The 23,997-nt window shown below is 35.0% G+C and overlaps 1 protein-coding gene across 35 annotated transcripts in view; it reads left to right on the top strand.

The window, feature by feature from the left end:
- The window catches only part of ZBTB20 (zinc finger and BTB domain containing 20), an 893,822-nt gene that overhangs the window by 416,008 nt on the left and 453,817 nt on the right, over positions 1-23,997 (top strand). For 4 of the 35 annotated variants that reach the window (XM_077118301.1, XM_077118306.1, XM_077118307.1 and 1 more), the window contains exon 1: positions 8,714-9,097. The exons of 28 other annotated variants lie outside the window; for them this stretch is intronic. The gene's annotated coding sequence lies outside the window, so the exon portion shown is untranslated. Of the gene's footprint in view, positions 1-8,713; positions 9,098-20,755; positions 22,409-23,997 lie in introns of those variants that run through there. 3 more of the 35 variants (XM_077118300.1, XM_077118302.1, XM_077118297.1) reach the window with 1 other exon arrangement.

Consider the following 23,997-nt stretch of genomic DNA (forward strand, 5'->3'; position numbering starts at 1 on the left):
ATCGGTGCAGTATTAGACATCAGTGTACTATCAAAGGCTGTTAACAGGGAGGAAGGTAGAATTGATAATTAAAAAATGCAGAATTACGAGCAGGCCACAGTGATTCAGCAGGCAAAGTTTTCGCCTGCCATGCCAGAGACCTGGGTTTGATTCCCAATGCCCACCCATGCAAGAAAATAAAAATAAAAATAAAAGCAGAATTGCTATGATATTGCATATCTTTATGATTTTCTCTATTTTTGGAAATAAGTAGTTCATTAGTCAAGTCATAGTTTTTCTCATTCTAATTCCCAGAAGCGATGAAAGATGGACACAAGGAACATCTTTTAATGTTTATATGTTTGTTTGTTTACTTGTATCCCTTTTCTATTTCTCCAAGTCTTGTCCCCATCCATTTATTTTGACTTGGTTCAGACTCTAGAGCCAAGGGTTCTTTATATTGAGTTATGATGATAAGAGGGTGTAGGGATGAATTGTCTTTTATGACACCTTTGTAATGTATGCAAAAATCTTCTCTCTGTATATATATGTATGTTTATTTAAAAGTGCCCTTTTATTCTTAAAGGGGCACATGAGCTTAAAACACTTGGACCTGCTGATTAGAGATACTTGTAACAAAATCAGAATCCATTGAAGGGAGACATTTTCCTTATTCCCCTCTTTCCAATTTTCCCAGGTATGTCCCAAATATTTGGGTTGGGGTGTGTAGTAGGGCAGGAAGTTTAGAGGATTGTCTACTGGGAAGAAAATGAATTCTTCTATATATTAGCTTTATATACTTCTGTTGAATTTTCTTTTCAATTACGTCTCTTCAGAGGATAATTTTTAAGCAACACTGTTTTGATTAAAGGATATTTACACACACACACACACACACATGTCTGTAGCATATCTTTTTCCTCATCCTCTTCTCATGTCCCTGTCCACTGATGTTGACTTTCTTCCTTTTACTGCTACCTCAGTTTTGATAGCATCTTTCCCTATTTTTGCAGAAGTGCTAGTGCTCTGCAGAAGCCATCTCCATGTAATAAATCTCTTAGAAATCAGTGCAAAGATAAAACACATATAAAAATTTTCCCTTACCTTCCTTCTCAACATTTTGACTTTTGACGTAAATGCCATTATCTAAGTCAAAATTTCCCAAAAATGAAAAAAAAAGAAAGCAAATTATTAACTTGTGAATTATCATAAGACTAGATGAGATTAAACTATAATTCTTTTATTTTCTCTGTTATTGTAAGCATCAGTGTACTTCCTTAGCTGGTGTTAAACATTAGTCTGCTGATGAATAGTACCTGCACATAGCTATTTCTAAATCAAGTTTAATACAAGAGTAATAATACAACCTCTAAAACAAACTCACATGAAGCAGACATTATAAGCAGATAAGGAATATGTTCCATGTAAATCAGCCTTTGTATATGTTTGGTCGATTGTTGTCATACGTTTTTCTGTGAAGCACTAGGATATGAGGAGTTTTCTAAAATGTGTGTACCTTCATGACTGTTATTTTAAAAAAACAACAATGATTAATTCGGGTATTTAGAGGCATAATTGGGTAATTTTAGAGAAATGAACAGGGCAATCTCTGGCATCAATAAAGAATAGGAAAAGATTGCAGATGACAATTTTGACCATCTTGATCAAGAATATCCTATCACCATAAAGAGGGAGGAGCTCCTTCATTTCATTCAAAAATACCTTTGTATCATCATTAATTTTCTTTAGACAGAACAGTTTGAAAAGGAAGGAAAAGGTGACTGTGGATTTCTGTTGTCAGTTGAAAATGTTGCTAAGCAGAATTTTTCTTCTGCCTTATTCTTATAGGATCTGAGTTTTCCAGGTGAATTGATTTGGCCGTCTAAAAGTCAAGTTGATTTTCTTTCCCCAGATTAAACTGATAATTGATTGAATAAAATGTTAAGGGCAATTAGAAAGAGTACGATTTTAAAGCTCTTTCACACAACAAACAAGCTTTCTGGGGCTATTTTGTCTCCCTTACAAAAAATATTCTCCAGAAATGCATTGTATAATGTTATAGCTTCTTGTTCCATGAAGTATTTCTTCCTTGACCTACCTGCCATAACTACTTAGCTTACACTTTAAACAAAAATTGTTCCCATCCCTCTGTTGAATACTTTTAAAGAAAAATCAAGATACAGTCTTTTTATTTCACACAAAAACATTCAGAGCGCCAGTTTAAAGAGAGCTTAATTCTTGCATTACTTGTATTTAACTCTCTTCTTGTCCAGAATATAGAAATGCTATATTTTGTCTTTTTTTTTTTACCATCTGCAGAACTTTCTAACATTTTCTTTGCCCATTTCAGATTGATCTTATTCAATAGTAACACCAGCTAACCTTTCTCATAGTCTCTCTCTTGTTTCTACCTCTTCTCTTATTCTTGCTTTGCCTCAGGCCTCTTACTTTCCTGCAGTATTCATCATACTTAGAATTGTCTAACATCTCCTCTGAATGAATGCCTAATTAATCTAGACTCAAATCCCATTTCTTTGTAGTTCTCTTCTAAGTAGGTAACCTCTTCTCTTCCAATAACTTTTCTTGGTAAACATCCCACCCTCATTAGGCAATGTATTTAAACCTATTTTATATTTATCTGCTTTCCTAGTCAAGATACTTTTGAGAGGGTGTGGGCTCTTTCTTTGATGTATTCTTTAGCGCACATATCATTTTGTGTCTGCTTAGTAAAGTTGGCATCATGGCATGATTTAGCAAAAATTGAAAACTGTATATTCCATATGAATGAATCATATGGATGTAGCTCAAACATCAAATGTGTTTTATATATATTAAAGCATACTGATGACACGTTTTCTGCAATGAGTTTCTTATTCTTCAACCTTCTTAAACAAAGTGTTCTTAACATGATTTTGTCTTTACATGATTCCTGATCATCATTTTGAACATTATTTTTTGTACATAACTCTACCACACTGGTTTCTGTGAGATTCAGCTATAGGCTATGTTTGTAAGCTGTATGTGATGCTAAGCCTTGGACACTGCATCCCTCTTGCAATCTCCTGTCTCCCCTCCTTCATTTTGAGATACTGTGGTAATTTCTCACATTTATTATTGTGATTTCTCCTGGAAGTGTCCCACCTTCTAACCTGAATGAAAGATCAAGATAACGGATGTCACCTTGTATAAAGAAGAGTAAATTGGTTTCAAGTTAAAGTCACCGTGATGAGTAAAGATGCATTTGGATGATAGTGTGCACTTTATGGCATCTCTTAGTTTCCCAAGGGTTCTGTTTTCTCTCTTATGGTTTCTTGACTATGTTAAATTGAGATAGGCCTGTAAGTGAGTATGAGAATGCTAGGTATTTCAAGTATTAATGTATTATTTTCTCATAAGACATGAAAACTAAAAAACATATTCAATGAAAATATTAGAAATTGAATTATCTTTTCTACTAGTTGCTCAAGATTTTACCTATTAATGTAGAAAAAGAATTCTCCTTAAATTCTCTAAGGTGTGAATCCCTGGTATATGAAAATTATGTTTTCATTTGATTTGTACTGTGTTCATCAGAATGAGATCATTTAGTAAACACAATATTAGCACAGAATCAAGTTTAAACATATGCCGTTTGTGATAAGGTAATGTGGATAATCAGTTCTTAGCACATAAACCTCCTGAGCAGGTGAGGAGCCTAAAATAATACCCCTAGGAGCTGACCTGCCAGGAGTGGCCCACGAGGTTCTCAGGGTACCCTGCTGATGGACCACCCACTGTGGTTCTGATTTTGGCCCCGTTGTCAAATGTGCTCTTTGATCCTTAGGACGGTTTCTGTTACAATGAGTGCCTCTATTTGTTTTGTCCCCTTCTTTGGTCATTACTCCCACCTGGAAATACAGGACAAAATATGAGAGGTGGAAGGAGGGTAGTGAGGAGACTCTCCGGGAACATGGCTCTGCCAAGTGTGAAAAGCGGCTTAAGCAGTTGTGGTTCTAACAGCACATGGAGAACATTTCTGCCAACTCATTAGGGAACACGTTTACTTGATATATCATTTAACAGTCTGCTAAAAACCATTTCCTCTGATTCTGTCTGAGGTCTTGAATCCACCATAAAATGCAGATAGCCACACAAATAAAGGGCAGGATTGCTCCCTGTTTTATTATAGTCTACCTTCATAAGTATTTGAATATACTTAAAAACATTTACTTCATCTTATGCCCTGATATTTTAAAATTAATTCCTCAATATTTATTTGAAGATCAACTTCAGTGACAATTATATTGTAAATACGTTCATCCATTGCGTGGTATTTTTGCTGAAAAGTTTAAATCGATTTTTGCAATAACCTATTTTCATTCCAATACACTCAATATGCTATTTGGTGAAAAAATGTAAATGTGACTATACACATTTTATAGATAAAAAGAGTGAAGAAACTGAGGTGCTTAATATGATTTAAGGTTGTACAAGGTGTTACTGGTATTTTATCGGTTTGGGTTTTCATTCTGGTAGGAGTCTGGGATTTAGGTCTTTAGGAGGATATTAAATAACTTGCAGTAAATCATATAACGAGGTCACGGGAAGCTGATGAGATCTTGGACTTTCCCACTCTGTGAACTAGCCACTACTGGTTTTCTGACTAGAAACACTTTTCTCCTCCAGGGAATCCCAATTTTCATATTTGTGAAGTTTCAGACTTCCACTGAAGGCACCAGAAACTCTTGAGAAGGCTTAAGGTTTTTTAACACTTAACCCAGTAAAGCTAAATATATCAATCACATTTAACGATTTTAGAATATTGGAGCTCTAAAATTCTTGTTTAGACAGAAATCTAAATTTGGAACTGGAATTAAATCACCTCTCTCTACTTTAATTATCTAGGAATCACTTAGGAAAACATTTAAATACTAGGTATTTATTAATGTATGTGAAAAGATACATAAATACGTTTGGAAATTGTATGATATATTATGGAAATTTATTTGGGACAAGACTATTAACTAACCCCTACTTTGAAATGTCTCTGAAATAGCTCCTGTTTGTCACCATTTTTAACCAGAGATGAGATTTCCCTATATAAGGCTGGGTGTTGGGCAGTTAAATAAGGTTGCAGGGACCCAACCAGGGCAAAATTTTCCTGTGATGTTCTTACCAATTCACATATTCCAGAAAAGAGTACATGAGGTAGTTCTCCCAATTAGGATTCCATTGGAGAAGTAAGCAAATTCTAGAAAGTGCTGGCTGCCCAGGAGGTACCATACAAACCTGATCTTGGCTAGCGGTCATAGAATAAGCACTCATAAAGGAGGGTTCAGGTAGTTTCTAATCCGAAAGGAATCCCCAGAGGAGAAATTTTGAATAAACATGCAAGTAAATGAGAAGAGTCTTCTTGAAGAAGCTCCTCCAATGACTTTTCATTCAAGAAATACCTTATTTCGCCTAGAACAGCTTTATCACCATTAGTAAATTTTCTGCTCTGCTAATATTTGCTCCATAGTTTAGGTCCAGAACTGAAAATGGCTGGACTTATTCAAGGTCAAGAAAGAAGAAAGTAGGTGGAGAGGTCATCGGAATGCCTGGAGTATGAGAAATGCTCGTAGTTAGTTGTAAAGTTACCAGCATCTTGTTATCTGAGGAGAATATATGATTATACTGAATGGTGATTTCCCATGGGAATCCAGATTAGTTTTTCCAACTCCGTTAAATAAAATTTAAGATTGTATTAATTACTTGGAAAAGTAAGAATTTGTTGTATTATTAACTGGTAAATTCCTGTGACATCTATCTCTATTTCGTCTGTCAGCTCTGTTTTCTAAAACACAATCATTTCAGTTCTATTACTAACATTCTGAAAGGAAAATCTACAGACCACTGACCCAATTTGCTCTAGCTAAGACTTTTTTTATATTTATTATCTAAGATAGGTTTATATATCTGTCATTTGGACCAGAAATAATACATTTTTGTTGTATGTGATAATCTTAACTCGGAATACTCCAATGCCTTTTACTGTGCACCTATTGTATACTAGTCTCTATACTGTGCACCTCACAGACATTATGCCCTTTAATTTTCACAACAACCCATTTTAGAGATAAAGAAATCGAGCCTCAGAGAACTTAATTAATTTGACCCAGGACATACAGCTAGGAAGTGGCCAATTTAGGATTCAAACCCAGATCTTTCCAACCCAAAGTCCCCTTTGGGTCCTCTTTTAAACCATAATCTTGTACAAAATTTTGAATTACCTTCTAAGAGTCTATGAAGTTTTAATAATGGGAAAGGAGGTAGCATATCATGTGGTTCTGTGGTACCAGTTTTTGTCACCTAAAAACATGTCCAATTCAAGCTAGTTGTTTTCTCTCTGAGTGCAGCCTAGTGACACCGTGTGACACTATTTTCAAGTCTTATTTTGTGAGACATGTTTCTTAAAATATAGGGGTATAGTTTAATTCTCTTAATTTCAAAGCCCCTTTTAATTTTCCTAGTTTAAAAATAACAGTATAAACATGTAATTGAGTGACTGCAAAGTAATGAAACTGATTTTTGATGGGTTTAATGGCAATAGTTTATTTTGAATGAATTCCCATAATGCATATGCAGATTCACCACTTGTAAATCACACCATCAATTAAATAGAGATGACAATGGTATCTTCCTCCTAAGGCCATTGTACGGGTTAAAGGAGATTATATATGTATATAATATATATATATAAAGACCTTGGATCCATTCCTAGCATTTACTAATCACTCAATAAATTATAATTATTATTATATATGAATGCACCAGAAATAAAATCAAACCTATAGTGGTAAGAGTTCAATACATAGTAGGAGCTCAATAAATATGTGTTGAATGGATGAATAAAGTGTCAGTTCTTCAAACTGGCTAGGTATTGCTAATCTAGGGTAGTTGCAAAATTTCCAGCTGCATCCTCACAATATTAAATTTAATTAAACAAAAATTTCCTATGTCACTACAAACTCTGTGCAGTTTTCAAGACATTTTAAGACTCAGAAGGAGCTTTTTTGCAGAAGGTAGAGGGTATCATTTCTTCTCTCCACTTAACAATTGCAGTATTACTACCATAGAGTCTATGGTCATTGACTAGAAGTAGACATGTGACCACTAAATAAATAAAGATTTTCCGTCCCTTTAGCAGTCATGAAGATATGATTTATCTTCTGGTACAATGAAAACAGAAGCTATACAAGTATGCACATAGTAAAGGAAGATAAATGGGCTGCAAAACACCAAAAGTCATCATGTGTCATGCCTGCTTCCTATTTGCCTAAGACAACTGAAACACATTGAAAGTGGAAAACATGTATATTGTCATTCTTTGTGCCAGTTCTGGAGATGCTGCATACTTTTCTGATGATGTCAAAACAGTATAGATTTGGGAGCCTTTTTCCTTAAGAAAACTTATTTTTAAATCTTGGACTGTTTACCATTATGGATCTGAAATTATTGTACATTTGATCTTATGACTCCTAGAACTAGCAGTCTGATTCAGTAGGGTTTTAGAAAGGATTCAAAGATTTGCCTCTCCCCAGAATGTTCTTCCAACCACCTGCCCTTTTTTTCTACCCAGAAGCAAGCATCACTTCTAGGAGCCCAGCCATGTTCACTTAAGAATATTGGTATCATTGTTTTTGCCATATTGAATCGTAGTTTTTTGTTTAGATGTGTATTTTCTCCTTTAGAGTCTAGTGACTAAATTGTGAGTTTCTTGAAGACAAGAGCTGTGCCTTATTTATCTCTGGATAACAAAGCATTATTCAGTCGCTGGGATAGAATAGGCTTTCAGTAAATATGTCTGATAAATTAATGAACTTGCAGTCACATATATATTACATCGGGGACATGAATAAAATTTCCTGTGCCTTTGCATTTCCTCAATTGCCTGTGAATCTTTTGATAGTGCTTATAAACAGATTGATATGCTTCTGAGTGCTGTAGTCACATTGAGGAGAATTTTCTAAATTGGGGGAGAAAAATTACCTATTGGTGTTCTTTGTTTTGACTCTGAGCATCATTTTGTCCAGTGGACTCAAGTGTTTTGTCAATTACTGATTACTTGGTTGAACCACACATAAGCTGAGGTCAATCTTTATTTTTATTCACACACTATCTATTTGGTAGCTTTGTTCAAGTACACTGTTTAAATATTTTTAAAAAAAATACGTATCTTATGTCAGTTAATTGGATGTTTTACTTTTAAAAATTCCTCAGCAATTTTAATAGAGTGTTTGGCATACAGTTGGGATTCAGTAAATATTTGTGGGATGCATGAACAAATCAGCCATTGTTATTAACTGTTTTGAGGTATCAGGTATGAGATGAAAAACAAACAACAAAACAAGCTAAATGAAATGCCTGGTATCACACAGCAGTTCTGGGTTTCCAGACACTGAGAAGTGCCATCTATATCTGATTTCTCAACTTCACCCTGCAGTAAACTTTTGCAATCCGGATGCTAGAGACCTCTTTTGTAAATGTTGTCTGCCTGATGACTGTGTTGGCACCAGGGAGGCCCTAACCAATTAAGTGGAAGAACATATGGCTGCCATCTGAATACAAATTGGTGGACATAACATGACAATTCAGCTGAGATGTCCGCTATATTGTAAACGGAAAGAGTATGATTAGAGGTATTTATAAACGGCGTTTGAATTCCCCCCCCACACGCACCCTTTCCCACCCCCCTTTCTGCTGTAGTTTTATGGGCCCGAATCATAGTGTCCCAGTCTCACTGTGTTATTTGTTAAAAGGGCCAGTACAAGGAATTATTAATTAAAGCTAACAAATAACTCTGACGAGCTGTGCCCTGGTGTGGCTGAAGGTTGATTGGCGAGAGTGTTCTCCTTTGGAGAAAAGACTTTTTGTGCTCGTGACGCAGTCAGGCACGGATTATTGAATATGCAAGTTAGAAGAAAAATCACAGGACAAGCAAATTGAGTATTTACTGGCAAATAATTGCTCTCTTAAGCTGTGGCTCTCTTCCTAAATTCTTAACATTCCCGAGGGTTAAAACGAAACACAGAAAAATGCATCGGTGCAGAGTACATTTCAAAAAAAATACATAGACTGATGTTTCAGACTTGTGCAGGTAAGTGATTGTGTGTGCATGGAGGGTGAAAGAACAAGGGAAAGCAAGGGAAGATAGAGGGAAAAACATACTTTTTAATCCGGTGTTTTTTATTTTATCAACTTGTTTATTGAAATACTGTTCGGCATATTTCTAAGTTGACTGAGAATCTAGTTTCAGTGCTGTATTTATTGTGACAGAGAAGTGAGGAGGAGGGAGGGTTTTCTCAGAATTACTTTTATGTCTTTATCAGTAGGAGAATATGTTAATTTTTTTGTCAATAATAATTATAAACCCTGAACTTTTTGATATCTATAGATGCATGTTTAAATTATTGATTGTTTAAGGATTTTTAGTTATTCTTGACATTGATAATTATGACCAGTCTTAGTGTCCTAGATACATTTGGGTACAACTATTGCATTTATTTTTAAAAGTAAACACTGTTTTAGCACCAAGCTAGTCCTTGTTCGGAATTTCTAAAAAGACGTTATAGTTTTGCAATGGTTACTTAAACTCTGAACTTTTGTAATAGCCGAAGTGTCCTTATTGTCAATTGTGTAGTCTTTTTATTGGTAATGTTCATTAGATTACTGAGTTTTGTGGATATCGTAAGATAGGAGAGATTAGTTTACAGCCTTTTGCAAAACCAAATTTGAATACATAGAAATGTGATAAATGAAGAAATAGAGTCTCATTCTCTGTATAAAATATAGATATTAAGAAACAGACATAAGTCTTATAAGTGCAACTAGTGCTGTTTCACCAAGAACATATATCCACTGAAGATGAACTGCATATTCTTTGAAAACTTGGAAAATGTGCTTTCATCGACAACAAACTGTTTTTGAAATGAGAATAACTGGCTGGTGAAATAGCATTTTAGGGTTGTAATGATGAATAACATGGATTTACAACAAAGGCATAAACATAATTTAAACTAAATTAACTAATTAATAATTGCAAAGTGCTCTAACAATAAAACATCTATATGATAGTAATAATGATAGAAATAATAATAAAAATGGAAAATCTGACACTCACAGAGAAATTAAATCAGATGGCTCTTAAACGCTTTTTGAGAATCAGAACTTTAAAATATAAATAAATAAAAATTATATTCTGCATTCTAGTCTAGTCCTTGAATCATGCAATATTGTGCTGGGTAGGATTTTGTTTTATTAAAAAAGTAGTTGTCTAATTACATGGAATAGAACTCATAAGAAAGTTTAGAAAATATATTTCTTAAAGGTCTACTTTCTGCTGGGTTATATTGTGTCCTCAGATTCCAAGAGGCAGCCTCCTTAAAATTTCTTGTGACTATTTGAGGGCACAATTTGGTCCATTATTTTGAAATACCAAAGGGGGCATTTAAAGCATATGTTCGGAGACTGAACCATCTGCCTGTTTTATTATGAATGCCACAGAATTATGAGAACTTGGAAAGGCTCAAAAATTGAACCAGAATTCTGTGGAAGATTAAAATAAAAATACAGTACTCAATTTAAAAAAAAAATGTTTTGCAACCACTTGCTTTTAGTAAGTATTTAATTAGTGTTCTGTGGGAGAATAGTATAGTTACACACTTTTGATATGTGGGAACCGAATGGCAAAATGTAGTTGAGATACATGAACCCATGGCAAGTTAGTGGTTATCCTTTTTCTGTGATTTAACCCACTGAATCTAAATACTTTTTGGAATTTTGGATTGACTTGTCATCGGTGAAACTCACAATGAATTGGAGGAACATTATAAAATGGTGACTCCTGGAACAAAAATGAACTCCAGCTGCTAGTTCTGGATTATCTACAAATGAGTTGCAAGAGGCATATGGAGGCCAGGCTAAGTAGCACTTCTGGAATCCAACCGTGATGTAATGGAAGTATGAATCAGCTATTGGTTGCCCATGCAGGGGAAAAAAAGCACAACTAGGCATTATTATTCCAGGTCAGTACTATATTCTTTTGATATCTGGAAGGATATAAGATTCTGAAATTAATACAAGAATAAGAATCATATTAAGGTCCCAAACATAATAATATTTCAACCCAGAGCCCTTGATATAGTGACCCATGAAGATGAGTCTCATTGTTAAGATGTCCAGTGTCCACTTCAGAGTTCTCCTAACTTGCCTGAGTTTTATCAGCGTGTGACTAAGATTAGCTGGGTCAGCAGAAAATAGACAAACTCAATCTGAGGGCAACCTTTCAGAGTTGAGATGACTTACTCTTTGTTGCTCTTAATGCAAGTTATTTAATTAAAAGAAAGTATTAATGCAAGGAAAGGACTGAAGTGTTTGATTTAATGAGTTTAGGTAAAATATATATATATATAAAATAACCAGCATATATATATATAATTCTTTTTGTGTGTGTGTGTGACATAAGCAGACTCCGGGAATCGAACCCGGGTCTCCGGCACAGTAGGAGACAATTCTGCTGCTGAGCCACCAGTGCATCACCCCATATCTAATTCTTTTTAAAGGAAAAAAAAATGTTTTCAGATTGTACACTTTAATTGGCTGTTTAAGCCTGGAACTTTTTTGTATAGTCTAAAGACTGAATTTAAAATTTAAAAACACATACAGTTGGCTTTCAAATTGGAAGGATGTCACAATCTGGTGCTGAAAGCACCTATGACCTATTTCATGTGGATCTTCTCATGATGGTATTTTAATTGAAATCTTGCTAGTAATTAAATGAATCTCTTATCCCAAAGACTAAGAAATATCTCCATGGAGGTAGTTTTTGGTTTTGATTTAGGGTTTGCATGTCGGTGTATTGTGTTTTATACATATATGTTTGTATTATCACACAAACCAAATACACACACACATTATTTGTTTCACTTAAATTTTGTTTGTTTATTTCTGTTCCAATAAGGAAAATAAAATGACTGTCACTGAAACTGTATTATCATACAGCAAAATACATGTGTTAGAAGTAGATGGAAGTATAAATAGAATAAAACAAAACAATACAATAAACAATGTTATAGTGCAGTCAGGAGTGAGGTCAACACACAAAATACATTCAGTCAAATGCTAGACATTTGCCTTTAAACTTTCTTGCAGCCGAGTCAAAGAGAAAACCTTGACAAGATGTGCAATTCACAGCATCTATAAAAAAATAATTCCCATCATTCATAAATAATATTCAATACACAAAAGCCCTTGAAAAAAGACAATCCTGTGTTTTTGGAAAACTCAATGCCAAGACAAATCACATTGGAAACAATTATAATCTGCAGAGACCAAAGGATCAGATCAGAACAAGAAGCAATACCTTCCTTGGACGCATGTGGAGGAGTACATTACAGTAGTCTCTTTTCAATCTCAGAGGTTAAATTTTTTATTAAAAAAAAATACCAAGATTAAAAAAAAAATACCAAGATTACTACAATAATGTTGCAAGACCGAGATCCTATGGAAAATTGAGTTAAGGGAGGAATTTCCAAAAAAAAATATTTCTTATGCATATATGTATATATATATATATATATATAAATACATAAATTACAGTAAATAATAGATTATAAACCACCCACTTTTATAACCATTCAAACAAGTAAACCTTCCTTTGAATCAACGTTATTTCTCTAAGTTCATAAAACATTGCCGTGCTACTGTGATTCGTTTCCCTCTTTTACTTTAAGCAAACTGTCTGTCAGTCTTCTCGAACTTTTATAAGACCCCTCTATGGCTTGAAACATAATGTTTCTTGCCCTTACAGTCTCCCTTGGTTCATTTTTCAAAAAAATTTGCAAACTGCCTCGTATTTTCACAGATAATTTTGATGGCTAAGTTACATTTCATGAGGCTAGTCTCTCTATATTGAAAAGTTGAAGTATAAATAGATTTCTTTTCACATTATTCTGTAGCCAGTCCGTAGTGGGTAGTCATGGACTCCCTGTATCACAATCACATACAGTCCTTGTAAAATGAGATCCTTAAACCTTATTCTAGGTTTCTGAATTAGAAGCTCTGAGAATGGAGCCCAAGGATATGCAGTTTAGGAAACTAACCAGCTCAGTTATGCACACTAAATCTTGAAAACCATTGTTTCAAGATTGTGACTTTTTATGTCTCAATATATGAATGTAAAATGGTAGGATTTCCATACCACAGTTGGTGAAGGTTTATTAAATTACGAATAACCAAAACAGTAAGGCATGTTAAATAATATGATGATTGCCTACTAAAAAAACTGGAAAGGTCTAGTTTTAAAAAAACTCGTTTGTTTTAACCTTTTAAGCCCTGCTCACCATTCTTTAAAACATTAACAAAAATGTTAGCTATCATTTTTTGAGAGCTGCTATATAGTAAGTCATATGTTGGGTCTGGCTCCCAAGGTTACAAAATTGTAAGAGAGAGACAGTCCTTCATCTGAAGAAGCTCATAGTCTAGAATAATTTATTAAAATAAAATAAGTATGAATTATTAAAATAAGTATGAACTGCCATCTCCTGCTTGAGTAAAACTCAAGGTATCACATTATATTATATCACCATCAGTATGTCATCATTGATAGCAAGTTCATATAGGAGGACGCTGCTACAATTTGGGAGCTTCAAGACATAAGAAGCACTTGTTAAGTTTTTGTGTGGCCATACATTTTTATTTCTCTTGGTTATATGCCTGGGAGTGGATTTGTTGGGTCATATGATAACTCAGTTGTTGAACCTTGTGAGGAATTGCCAAAATGTTGTCCAGGGTGGGTGCATCATTTTACATTCCTACCAGCAGCATGAAGTTTCCATTTCTCTACATCCTGGACAACACTTGTTATAATCAGTCTTTTTGATTAAAGACAGTCTGGTAGGTTTTAATTTACATTATTCTGGTGACTAATGGTGTTGGACATTTTTTCACACACTATTGGCCATTTGTGTGTCTTCTTTGGAGAAATGTCTGTTCAGATCCTTTGCCCACTTTAAAATTGTGCTATTTTTTAATATTCAGTTGTGTTATTTATATACACGATATACAATTCTCTTATCAGATAGATGATTCGCAAAACTATTCTCACACTCTGTGGGTTGTCTTTTCATTTTCTTGATGGTGTACAAAAATTTTTCACTTTGGTGTACAATGTATCTATTTTTTCTTTTGTTGTTTGTGGTTTTAATGTCATATCTGGGAAAGCATTGCCTAATTCAAGCTCATGAAGATATAAGCCTATGCAATTTTTTCTGGGAATTTGATGATTTTAGCTCTTGCACTTGGGTTGTTGATCTGTTCTGAGTTGATATTTATGTATGGCATGAGTAGTCCAACTACATTCTTTTGGATATGAATATCCCATTTCTGTGCACCGTTTGTTGAGGAAACTATTGTTTCCCCCATTGTGATGGCACCCTTGTTGGAATTCAATTGACAGTAAATGTGAGGATTTGTTTCTGGATTCTCAGTTCTGTTTCATTGATCCGTGTATCTGTCTTTTCACTAGTGCCACACTGTCTTAATTGCTGCAGCTTTGTAGTAAGTTTTGAAATTAAAAAAAATATGAATTCTCAAAAAAGAAAATAAAGCCTTGTTGGAGCTTGAGCCTTCCTCTGTACAGCAGAAGACTATCTTCCAAGGCTGGGATGGGAGACATAATGGGGACCTTTCAATTTCATTTCTCCCGTCACTTTTTTTTTGCATGGGCAGGCCCCAGGAATCAAAGCCAGGTCTCCTCCATCATGGCAGAAGAGAATTCTGCCACGTAGCCACCATTGCATCACCCTCTCCCATCACTTTTCAGCCATTTGCTGCTGCGATCCTTTTTGGAACATGGAGAGAAATGTGTGGTTGAGTGCACTAAACATTATGAAGACCTCTATGTCACATCCCTTTCCTCTTTGCTGGCTCAGCTGGTCTGCAAGAGATCCTGGAGTCTAAATGGTGGTAGCCTCCCTAGTTTGGCAGGTGGGACACAATATGGAGTGTGTCCGCCACACTGCTCTTGCCTAGTGCTCTTTGCTCCTACAAGTCCTAGCACAGCCAGAAATTAGGCATTAACGGGGTAGGGAAAAGTATTGTATGTGAAAGAATTGAGTAGCTGCTCTGAAGAACAGGATAAAAGCTTGCAATTTCATGGGTGATTCATGTTTTTCTGGAAAAGTTTTAGGGACTCTCTCTCCCTTTATTATTTCATCACAACATTAAGGAATATTTTGGGAATTTCTATATCTTTTTTTTCCTTTTCTTTCCTTCTTTTCAACATATATTTATTATTTACTGCTATGTTCTCTTCTAGGCACTAAGGGATAGTAGTGAAAAACTGAAGTTCCTACCTTCATGAGGATTATAAATAGCCAGGTAGAAAGGGGCAAAACTACAAAATATAAAATATAGTATAGTATAAACATAAAATGTTTCAATTTTTACACGTTGCATCCTGTTCCCATGACTTCTGATTATCCTTATATTATTGCATAGTGTGTGTGTGCACCTAGATTCCTTGATACATTTATGAAGTCCTCCACAGAATAGTCAAGTCAATTCATGACGCTCCTCTTTGTGGGAAGCTCCTTTCCAATGAGAACCTGCATGTAATACAACAGGGGAAGCAAGCCATTTGTTAGGGATAATAATGTAGAGTCAAACCCAAGATCGTTCTTTTTCATCTCTTTGCTTGTTCTCCTGTGTGTTTGTGTGTGCGTGTGTGCTTTTTTTCTATTTGTTGTTTGCTGTTTGTTTGTTTTTCACTAAACTGAGTGCTAGGCATTTAGGATGCCCAGGGATCTATGAAGTAGATAAGATTTGGGGCCAGTCTTTAAGAGAGTGTACTAAGTAGAGAAGAGAAACAATTTACAGTAGGATGTGAATTTGATAAACTTTTGTGCAGGGCTGAGTAAGGAATGCTATCCTAGCAAAGGTCAGAGAGTAGAGCAAGAGGAAAGGCTTCCCAGAGGGGGTCTCATTTTTAAAAAAAAATTTTTCAAACTTTTTTATTGTATAATATAGCATATATACAAAGCAAAGAAAGCAAAAAGCAGTAGTTTTCAAAGCACTCTTCAACAAGTAGTTACAGGACAGATCCCAGAACTTATCATGGGCTACCATACCATCCTCTCAGATTTTTCCTTCTAGCTGCTCCAGAGCATTGGAGGCTAGAAGGAATTTTTTTATCATCACAATCAACTTTTTTTTCTTTTTTTGTGAAAAATAACATATATACAAACAAGCAATAAATTTCAAAGCACAGTGCAACAAGTAGCTATATAACAGATTTCAGAGTTTGGTATGGGTTACAATTCCACAATTTTAGGTTTTTACTTCTAGCTGCTCTAAGATACTGGAGACTAAATGAAATATCAATGTAATGATTCAGCAGTCATACTAATTTGTTAAACCCTACCTTCTCTGTATAACTCCACCATCACCTTTGATCTTTCTGTCCCACTCTTTAGGGGTATTTGAGCTATGGCCATTCCAACTTTTCCATGTTGGGAAGAGCTGTCAATATATATATGGGGTAGGGAGCTGGAACTAGCTGATGTTCTACAGAGGCTGGGCCCTCTAGGTTTCAGTTCTTGTCTGGTCCAGGAACCAGAGGGGGTCACATTTTAACTGAGACTAACAACCCAATAATCAAAACAAAACAAAAATAATTTTTTAAAGTTCTAATTTTCCTCTGATCACTTATATCTGCCCATGGTGAAAATATTTCAGACAATAAAATAAAAAGGAAATCACCTGTTAACCTTCTACTTGCTAACATTTTTCAGACATTTTTTTGAGCATGTATTATGTTTGAGGCTTTATGCCAGCTAGCTACTGGCTTCTCAGAAGCAAGTATTTTAACTAGCAAGCACTGTGAATGGCAGCAACTCTAGCTTTAACTCTTGTTAGCTACCTTCAGATTTATAGATCAAATGGGCCCAAGCCTAGTGATGGCTATGGATCAGCCCAAATGCAGTCTCCTCTCTGGACAAACACTCATAGCATCTGCCACACCCATCCCCAAACCCCTCACCTAATTAGATATGACAGATCAAATCCTGATAGCCTTTTAATTCCACTTCTCTACCTCTTCTCTTTCCTGTGTGATCTTGGGCAAGTTATTTGACCTTCCTGTGTCTTGTGGTTCTCCCCTGGTGAATTAAAATATTAACTACCTTTCTCATGGACATTTTGAGAAATAAATATGATAATGCTAATAACAGTACTTGGCACATAATAAAGTACTCAGTACATGTTGTCATGATTATGATGATGATGATGATGATTTTAATTCATACTATTACGGTTATTTCCATTACCAGGAAAACTTGCTGAAAATATGTTTTGTCCAGTATAACCCCATTATCACTACTGACAAAACAATTCAAAACACATTTCCTACCATGGGTGGGTCAAAGATATCATCTTTGTGGCATGCATTAAGTGTCTGGGTTTTAGGGTTGAAAATTGTATGATTTACCTCAGTAGATAAATGACATGCAGACTAATTTTTTGTGTGTTTGTAGGTAAAATGATGTCCGAATCCACTTTAAATTGCCCTTTATGCTACAGATTTTGTTGCTACAATTTATGACTGACTAGGTTTGTTTTATTAAAAGGGACGTTTAAATCTAAAGCCCTAATGTTTTTCAGATAGTTGCATCTTTCTTTATACCATAAATGAGTAAAATGATTAGAAATACAATTTTACCTAAAGAGAACGTCTTCTTTAAGGAGAGGATTCTACATTGTCAGGATCTGTGTTGTAGCATAATTAGAGAACCTATCATACCTAGCCTAGTGTTTGCCACATTGTAGGTACTTAAAGTATGTTTACTGAATTGAATTATAAGAAAAACAGTCATGTGAGCATCAATCTGGATGTACATAAAATTATAAACAGTTTAGAGAGAATGATGATGCAATGGAATAACAATGTATTAGAAAAAACAGTTGTGTGGGATCTTGACAACACAATATGTTAATTTTTTTAACGTAGGCTTGTCTCAGGATGCAAGGCGGTATTACATTGTGAAAAGAACATGGACTCTGTGGCTGTGGTCACGTGTTCATCATCTCTACCATCTGTGAACTCTATAATCATGGGCAAGGTACTTAGTATATCTGAGTCCTCAAATGGAAAATGGAGTAATAGTATCCACATTACAGGCTAGATGTGTGTAGTACATACCAGAATTCTTGGAACATAATAGGTACTCAATAAATGATATCTATTAACAACAGAAATAACAATAATAATAATAAATAAAATCCCTGTGTAGAGTGAGCATTAGCTCTCAATGAATGCTAGCTATTAATATATAAGTAATAATGATAACACTTGAAATTGTCTTGTTTAATGCTTGAAACCTGGTAGGAGACCTATATGCAAATTTTATCTATTTAAATGCCTTTATAAAAAGAGTTGCTTTAGTTATTCTTGTTAAATAAAAACACAGTGCAAAAATCAAAACTAACTTCATCTTTTGAAAAATGACAATCCATTTAGCAAAAATCCCTCAAAGAATTGTTACTAAATAACTTAGTCAAATAATTTAGGCTTAATGCAAATACAGACCCAGGGACAACATTCGTCCTCAAATGGTAGAAACAGTGACTTAGTTAGTATGGGAAATTTTTAGGTGAACCTTAATTTGAATAATATTAACTGGAAGAATTTTAAGGATCAAAAGGGTATTATTGCTAGTTGCAGTGGTTGCTACATATGGAAAATGGCTGCAGAGATTCACAATACAAAAATAGTGCATTGCTAAATTCGAAATTCTGTTAATGTCACAAACAGTGGGATGTGAAACACAAATGAATTGTGATGACAGTTGAGTTCCAAGCTGCCTATTTTTTTTTTCCCTCAGAGCTGCCCATATTTGGCTGTATATTTTCCTCAGTCCTGATTTAACCCATCAATATTTGTATTTTCTGCACTTAGCACCACCTTAGAGCACACCACTTAGGATATTACTAAGTGTTCCTCAGTTCCTAAGGATTCTGCTTTTACTGCTTTCTTCCCACAAATGTACGCTCTTGAGTCTTCCTTGGAGTTAGGGTTTTGATCACTTTTTTGACCCACAGTCTCTCTACTAGAGGACTCGATATTGCTCTTTACACCTGCATTTCTCTCAAGTGTTTAACGTGTCAGTCCCAATTCATCCACAAGCCCCTTGTACAGGGTGTCTTTCTGCCCTCTGTTGAACCGGGTCACTTCCTGCCATTCTGATGCTCAGCATTCATTTCCCCTTAGTTTTTAAAGATCTGGTGTTCTAATCCTTTATATAGTAGGAGGTTACTCTTATCCTTTATAGTAGAAGGTCTTTATAATCCTGGATTGGGGAAGCAAGGCTAGATATACCATTTTATGAACCAAATAAAGATCCTGTTTAAATATAGCCATTACACATAACCATGATCTTTGGGAAATGTCATTAAAAAAAACTCTAAAGACTATTGCTAAAATTACTAAAGTATTTTGTAGCGTGGATACCAGACCTACCTCACAAAGCAACAGTCCTGGCTAAATAGATATTTTTTGGATTTTACTATGTTCAGTAATTTGCATGCAATTTATTGAGTGACCTCTCTATGCTGAGCATTTTACTTTTAATTCTTAAAACAATTCTGTGAGATGGGTATCATTATCTTCACTGAATAGTCTAGAAAGATCAGATGACATGTTAAGGGATGGAAATAGGATTCAAACCTAAGGTTCTATGACTCTAAAGCTCACGTTTTCTCCTTTATCTCATGCTTATGCCTGGTTATGTATTTACATTATTGGAGATTGAAAGAAGTTTGCAATATGATTCAATTGGGGGCATAGCCAATTTTGTCAAAGCAAAGTGAGGATGAGAGTTTATGTTATTTTCATTCTATAGAAATATGAACACAAGGCTATGGATTCACTAGATCTCTAGAGAGAAGCACATGAGTGCAGGCTTTGCAGCTCCCTTTTGTTGCAAGAGACATATTATTACTAGTTTTGAAGAAATGGGCACTTAAAATGAGCAGTTCGTAGACCACAGATTTGAGATTTCCCATCAAGGGCCTCCTGTGACTTGTCTTGTCTACTTTTCCAAAATTAAAATCTGCTGATTATTCTCAGCAAATGACTTCTGTAGACTTCTTTCCACCAAGTGTTCTGAAGAATTATTATTATTGTGTATTAGTTTTATAAAGCAGATACACACAAACTTAATCCATTCATCAATCTGTTTCCCTTATGAGGTACTTTTGCCACTTTATATTTGCATAGTACTTCACAGTTTACATTTAGAAAACATATAACAACAAAAAATAGCACATTTCCTTTTCCTCAGGTTGACTGAGAATAGGAATATATAATTCAACCACAATTGCCAAATATAGTAAAGCCCTGATAGGATCAGACTTCACATTGAGAATCTTTGCTTTCCCAACTTGGCTTTACATGGTCCCCTCTTGATTGACAACATTTGCACCTTTGAGTTCATTAGTTTGCACCCCAAGCTCAAGATCTTGCTTTGGACAAGGACTGGTGTTAGTGCAGAAAAGCTGAGCCTATAACTTTGCCACAACCATTTACTTCATTTGGATCAGACCCACTAAGAGGAGCTCCTGAAATTCCCTTAGAAGTTAAAGTGAAATTTTAGCTAAATATATGTATATATATTTATATATATTATATATACATTTATATATATTATATATATATATATTTATATATATGTAATAGAAAAGAAACCACAATACAGCTATACAATCCAAGGAACCATTTTCTTCAAACATTCCCCAGAAAAGATAAATACAAAGACTTAAGTATATGATTCTGGGCTTGTGGATTATATATAAGTATTTTTTTCCAGGTCATTTCTCTCATGCTTACCTTTCAGCAGTAACAATGAATATGGTTTCCTTCTCTCAAACTCTGAGAGTCACCAATTTTGATATGAATCTTCACTATTATTTATTACTTGAAAAATAGAGTAGGGTAGATGTTTCTGTTTTAAACTTTTTAAATATTTAAAAAGTTTTATGTATTTATCAAAAGTCACTGTAAAAACTCTCCCCCAAATCCTGTTTTTCTTAAACAGATACATGCTACCACCTACTACAAATCTGAATACCATTGATCACCATTTTTACTCTTTCTCTTAATCTCAAAGTTCTTCTCAAAAAAAGTATCTAGTGTTAGAAATGTAAGGGAAAATTAACTGCTCTAGAAGATTAGCATAGAAATTTTGCTATTCTCAGGTCTATTCAAAATGGATTGTATAGTTTTCACAAATGTAAGCATTATATAGACATTAATGCATCTTTATAGATACTCCTTATCAAAACCATGAAGGAAAATTTCACTTAATATATACCTCAACACTAGCCCCTACCCACTCTCCGATGTGTTTTGACATCAGAAAATAAAGTCCTAACAGTGATGCATCATGTCGTGCTTGGAGAATTTTAACATTTGCATCATTTGATATTGATGGTTGTGAAAAAGATCGAAGACTTATGTACTGTTTTTCCTTTTTGCTGCACATGGTTCAAGCTAATGCATTTCTGTTCTAGCATGACTCCACAAAGAAAATGAAATCAAACCTAACAGAACCTTCCTTATAAAATGAAACAGGGCTTGCAACAACTGTTTTGAAAAATGGTTTGAACAGTAACTAACAACCAGATTTTCAAACACCATCGTAGCCATTTCAAGCTGTAGGGTGGGCAGTGCATGAAAAAAATCAATAAAAGAAACAGAGCTCTGGTTGTCACAGATGAAACCTTAAAGCACCATTAAGGCTAATTCCCTTCTCTCTGTGCCTATTATCGCATTCCACTGAAAGGTGTTGAGAAAATCAGCCAACTTCAACTAGAACGAACTGTCCTGACAAGCAAGTCTGTAAATAATTAAAAGAATAAACTAGAATGAAAAAAAAAAAAAAGGCACGGGGGAAAAAAAGATTAAACATTTAAAATGTTGAGTGTACCCAAACCAGAAAACTTGGGGAGGTCAAGAACGAGTTCTTCAAAAGAAGATACTTTTCTTCCCTCACCAGTAACAGACAATTGATAGTCTGACAATAGAAGCCCTGTGGGGAGGTTTGCTGGGAAGAACACTGTCTTCACAAAGGCTCCACTAGGTATTCAGTCTTCCAAGGCAATCTGATCAGTGCGTCCTTGTTTCCAAAATTGAGTAAACCAAATCAGGATGAACGGTACATGGTTTAATAGTTAACTTTTAGAAACAGGGGCAAGGAGATGCTTTTATGCCATCGTTCCAGGGTTCGTTCTGATCTCATTACTAAAGTCTGTTTCGAGTGCACTCCAGCTTTCCTGAGGGTCTGACTTGGGCTGAATTCTGAAGATGGGAATATAACTGGATGACCTCCATGTCCTGCAGTCTTCTTTAATACAGGTGAATCTTGTGACAAAACATGCTCTAAGTCAATAGTATTGTTATTAATATCATTATTACTATCATCATCACCATTAATTTCTTACTTTGGCGATTCTCTGTCCCTTTTCATAATCTAGAACAAAGTGAAAGTTTTGTAGATGTGCAGAGTTGCTTTCCTTGAGTTTCCTGGGAAAGTTTATGCCTTCTTCCAAGTTTGAAAGTTTGAGCTGTTTTGAAATGTATCTGGATGTGCTTTTTAATGACCAGGGGCAGAAAAGATCCTAAAAGCAATCCTTTATTTGACAATAAAAGGAGGGAAGAGAATCTTTTGTCTGATTCGGTCTTCACCAGCTCGGTGTTGCTTGGTTAGTGATCTTTGTTTCAAGGGCTCTGCTTTTCAGAATCCTATTCAGACTCTTGCCTTATGGCTAAGAGAATTTTCTATACTCTAAGCATCTCCTTCACGTCTTCAGAAGTGGAGTAATCGTGTATTAGGATTTAGTATACCTAATGAATGGGCATTGGGTTACGAACAAGCATTAAGGGAAAATGAGAAAATTAAGAGCAAATTCATAGTAAGTACTGAGTTTGTGGAAGTGTTGGCAGAGTCTGGTATGGAGTTGATGTTAGTGTTCTAGCAAAGCTAAACAGCAACAACAAACAAACAAACAAACCACATTCCTCGCTCCTTTCTCCTTGGCTCCATTTAAAACAACCACCACTTTCAAAATAGCTCAGTTAACAAAACAGCACATGTCTGTTTATATTTTATGATTGTATATCTTCATTGTAGAGCCGCTGTCATACATTAACAGCTATTTATCCCTGATGTTTCTCAAAAATCGCCTTTATGCATGTCTTCATAGCTGTTCCAATAGTGTTAATATTTTTTCTTTTTCATTCCCTCCTTTCATTCATTCTTCTCTTCATTCTTCTATCCCAGCCTCTTTGTATACTTTCACCGTTTCACTGGGACAGATGGGCATTTTTCTATATGGTGCTTTTTAAAGTAAGACAGCAAGGATAGATTTTGAACCATATTTTACCAGTATTATTGAAAGATTAGCTACAGTATATTTTGTTTACATACACAGCAGCAATGTAAATTCTATTCATGTCTGGTCTCCTCTCCACTTATTTAGTGGTTAATACTGTAGCACCTAGGCACTTTATATTATTTCCTCTTATTACTCTTTACCTTCTGATCATTCCAAAGTGCTTCTTACAATCAGAGAATTTCATTAACAACACAGTCACTCACTCTTTGTTTTTCTGCACTCTTGCATGTGAAAGTATCAAGCATCTTAGTAGCTATATCAGACAAATTACACTGAAAAGAGAAAGCTGACAGGAAATAAGTGAAAACACTTTCAAAGCACTTTTTGTTTAATAGTATCCTAATAACATCGCAGAATTCTATATATTCGAGTAATAAAAAAACCCAAACAATTAGACAAGCCCTTGTATTTATCATGGTTTCCACCAACGCAGCAATCAGAAGTTTGAGGTGAGGAAGAGGAGTACATCTGATCTTCACGTATAGAGAGGTCTGGGAAATTGCACCTTCTCACTGCAGAAATCTTGTGGGATTTTATATATTTTTTTTA

Source organism: Tamandua tetradactyla, chromosome 10 (assembly GCF_023851605.1).
Source record: "Tamandua tetradactyla isolate mTamTet1 chromosome 10, mTamTet1.pri, whole genome shotgun sequence".
In the NCBI taxonomy this organism is placed as follows: domain Eukaryota; kingdom Metazoa; phylum Chordata; class Mammalia; order Pilosa; family Myrmecophagidae; genus Tamandua; species Tamandua tetradactyla.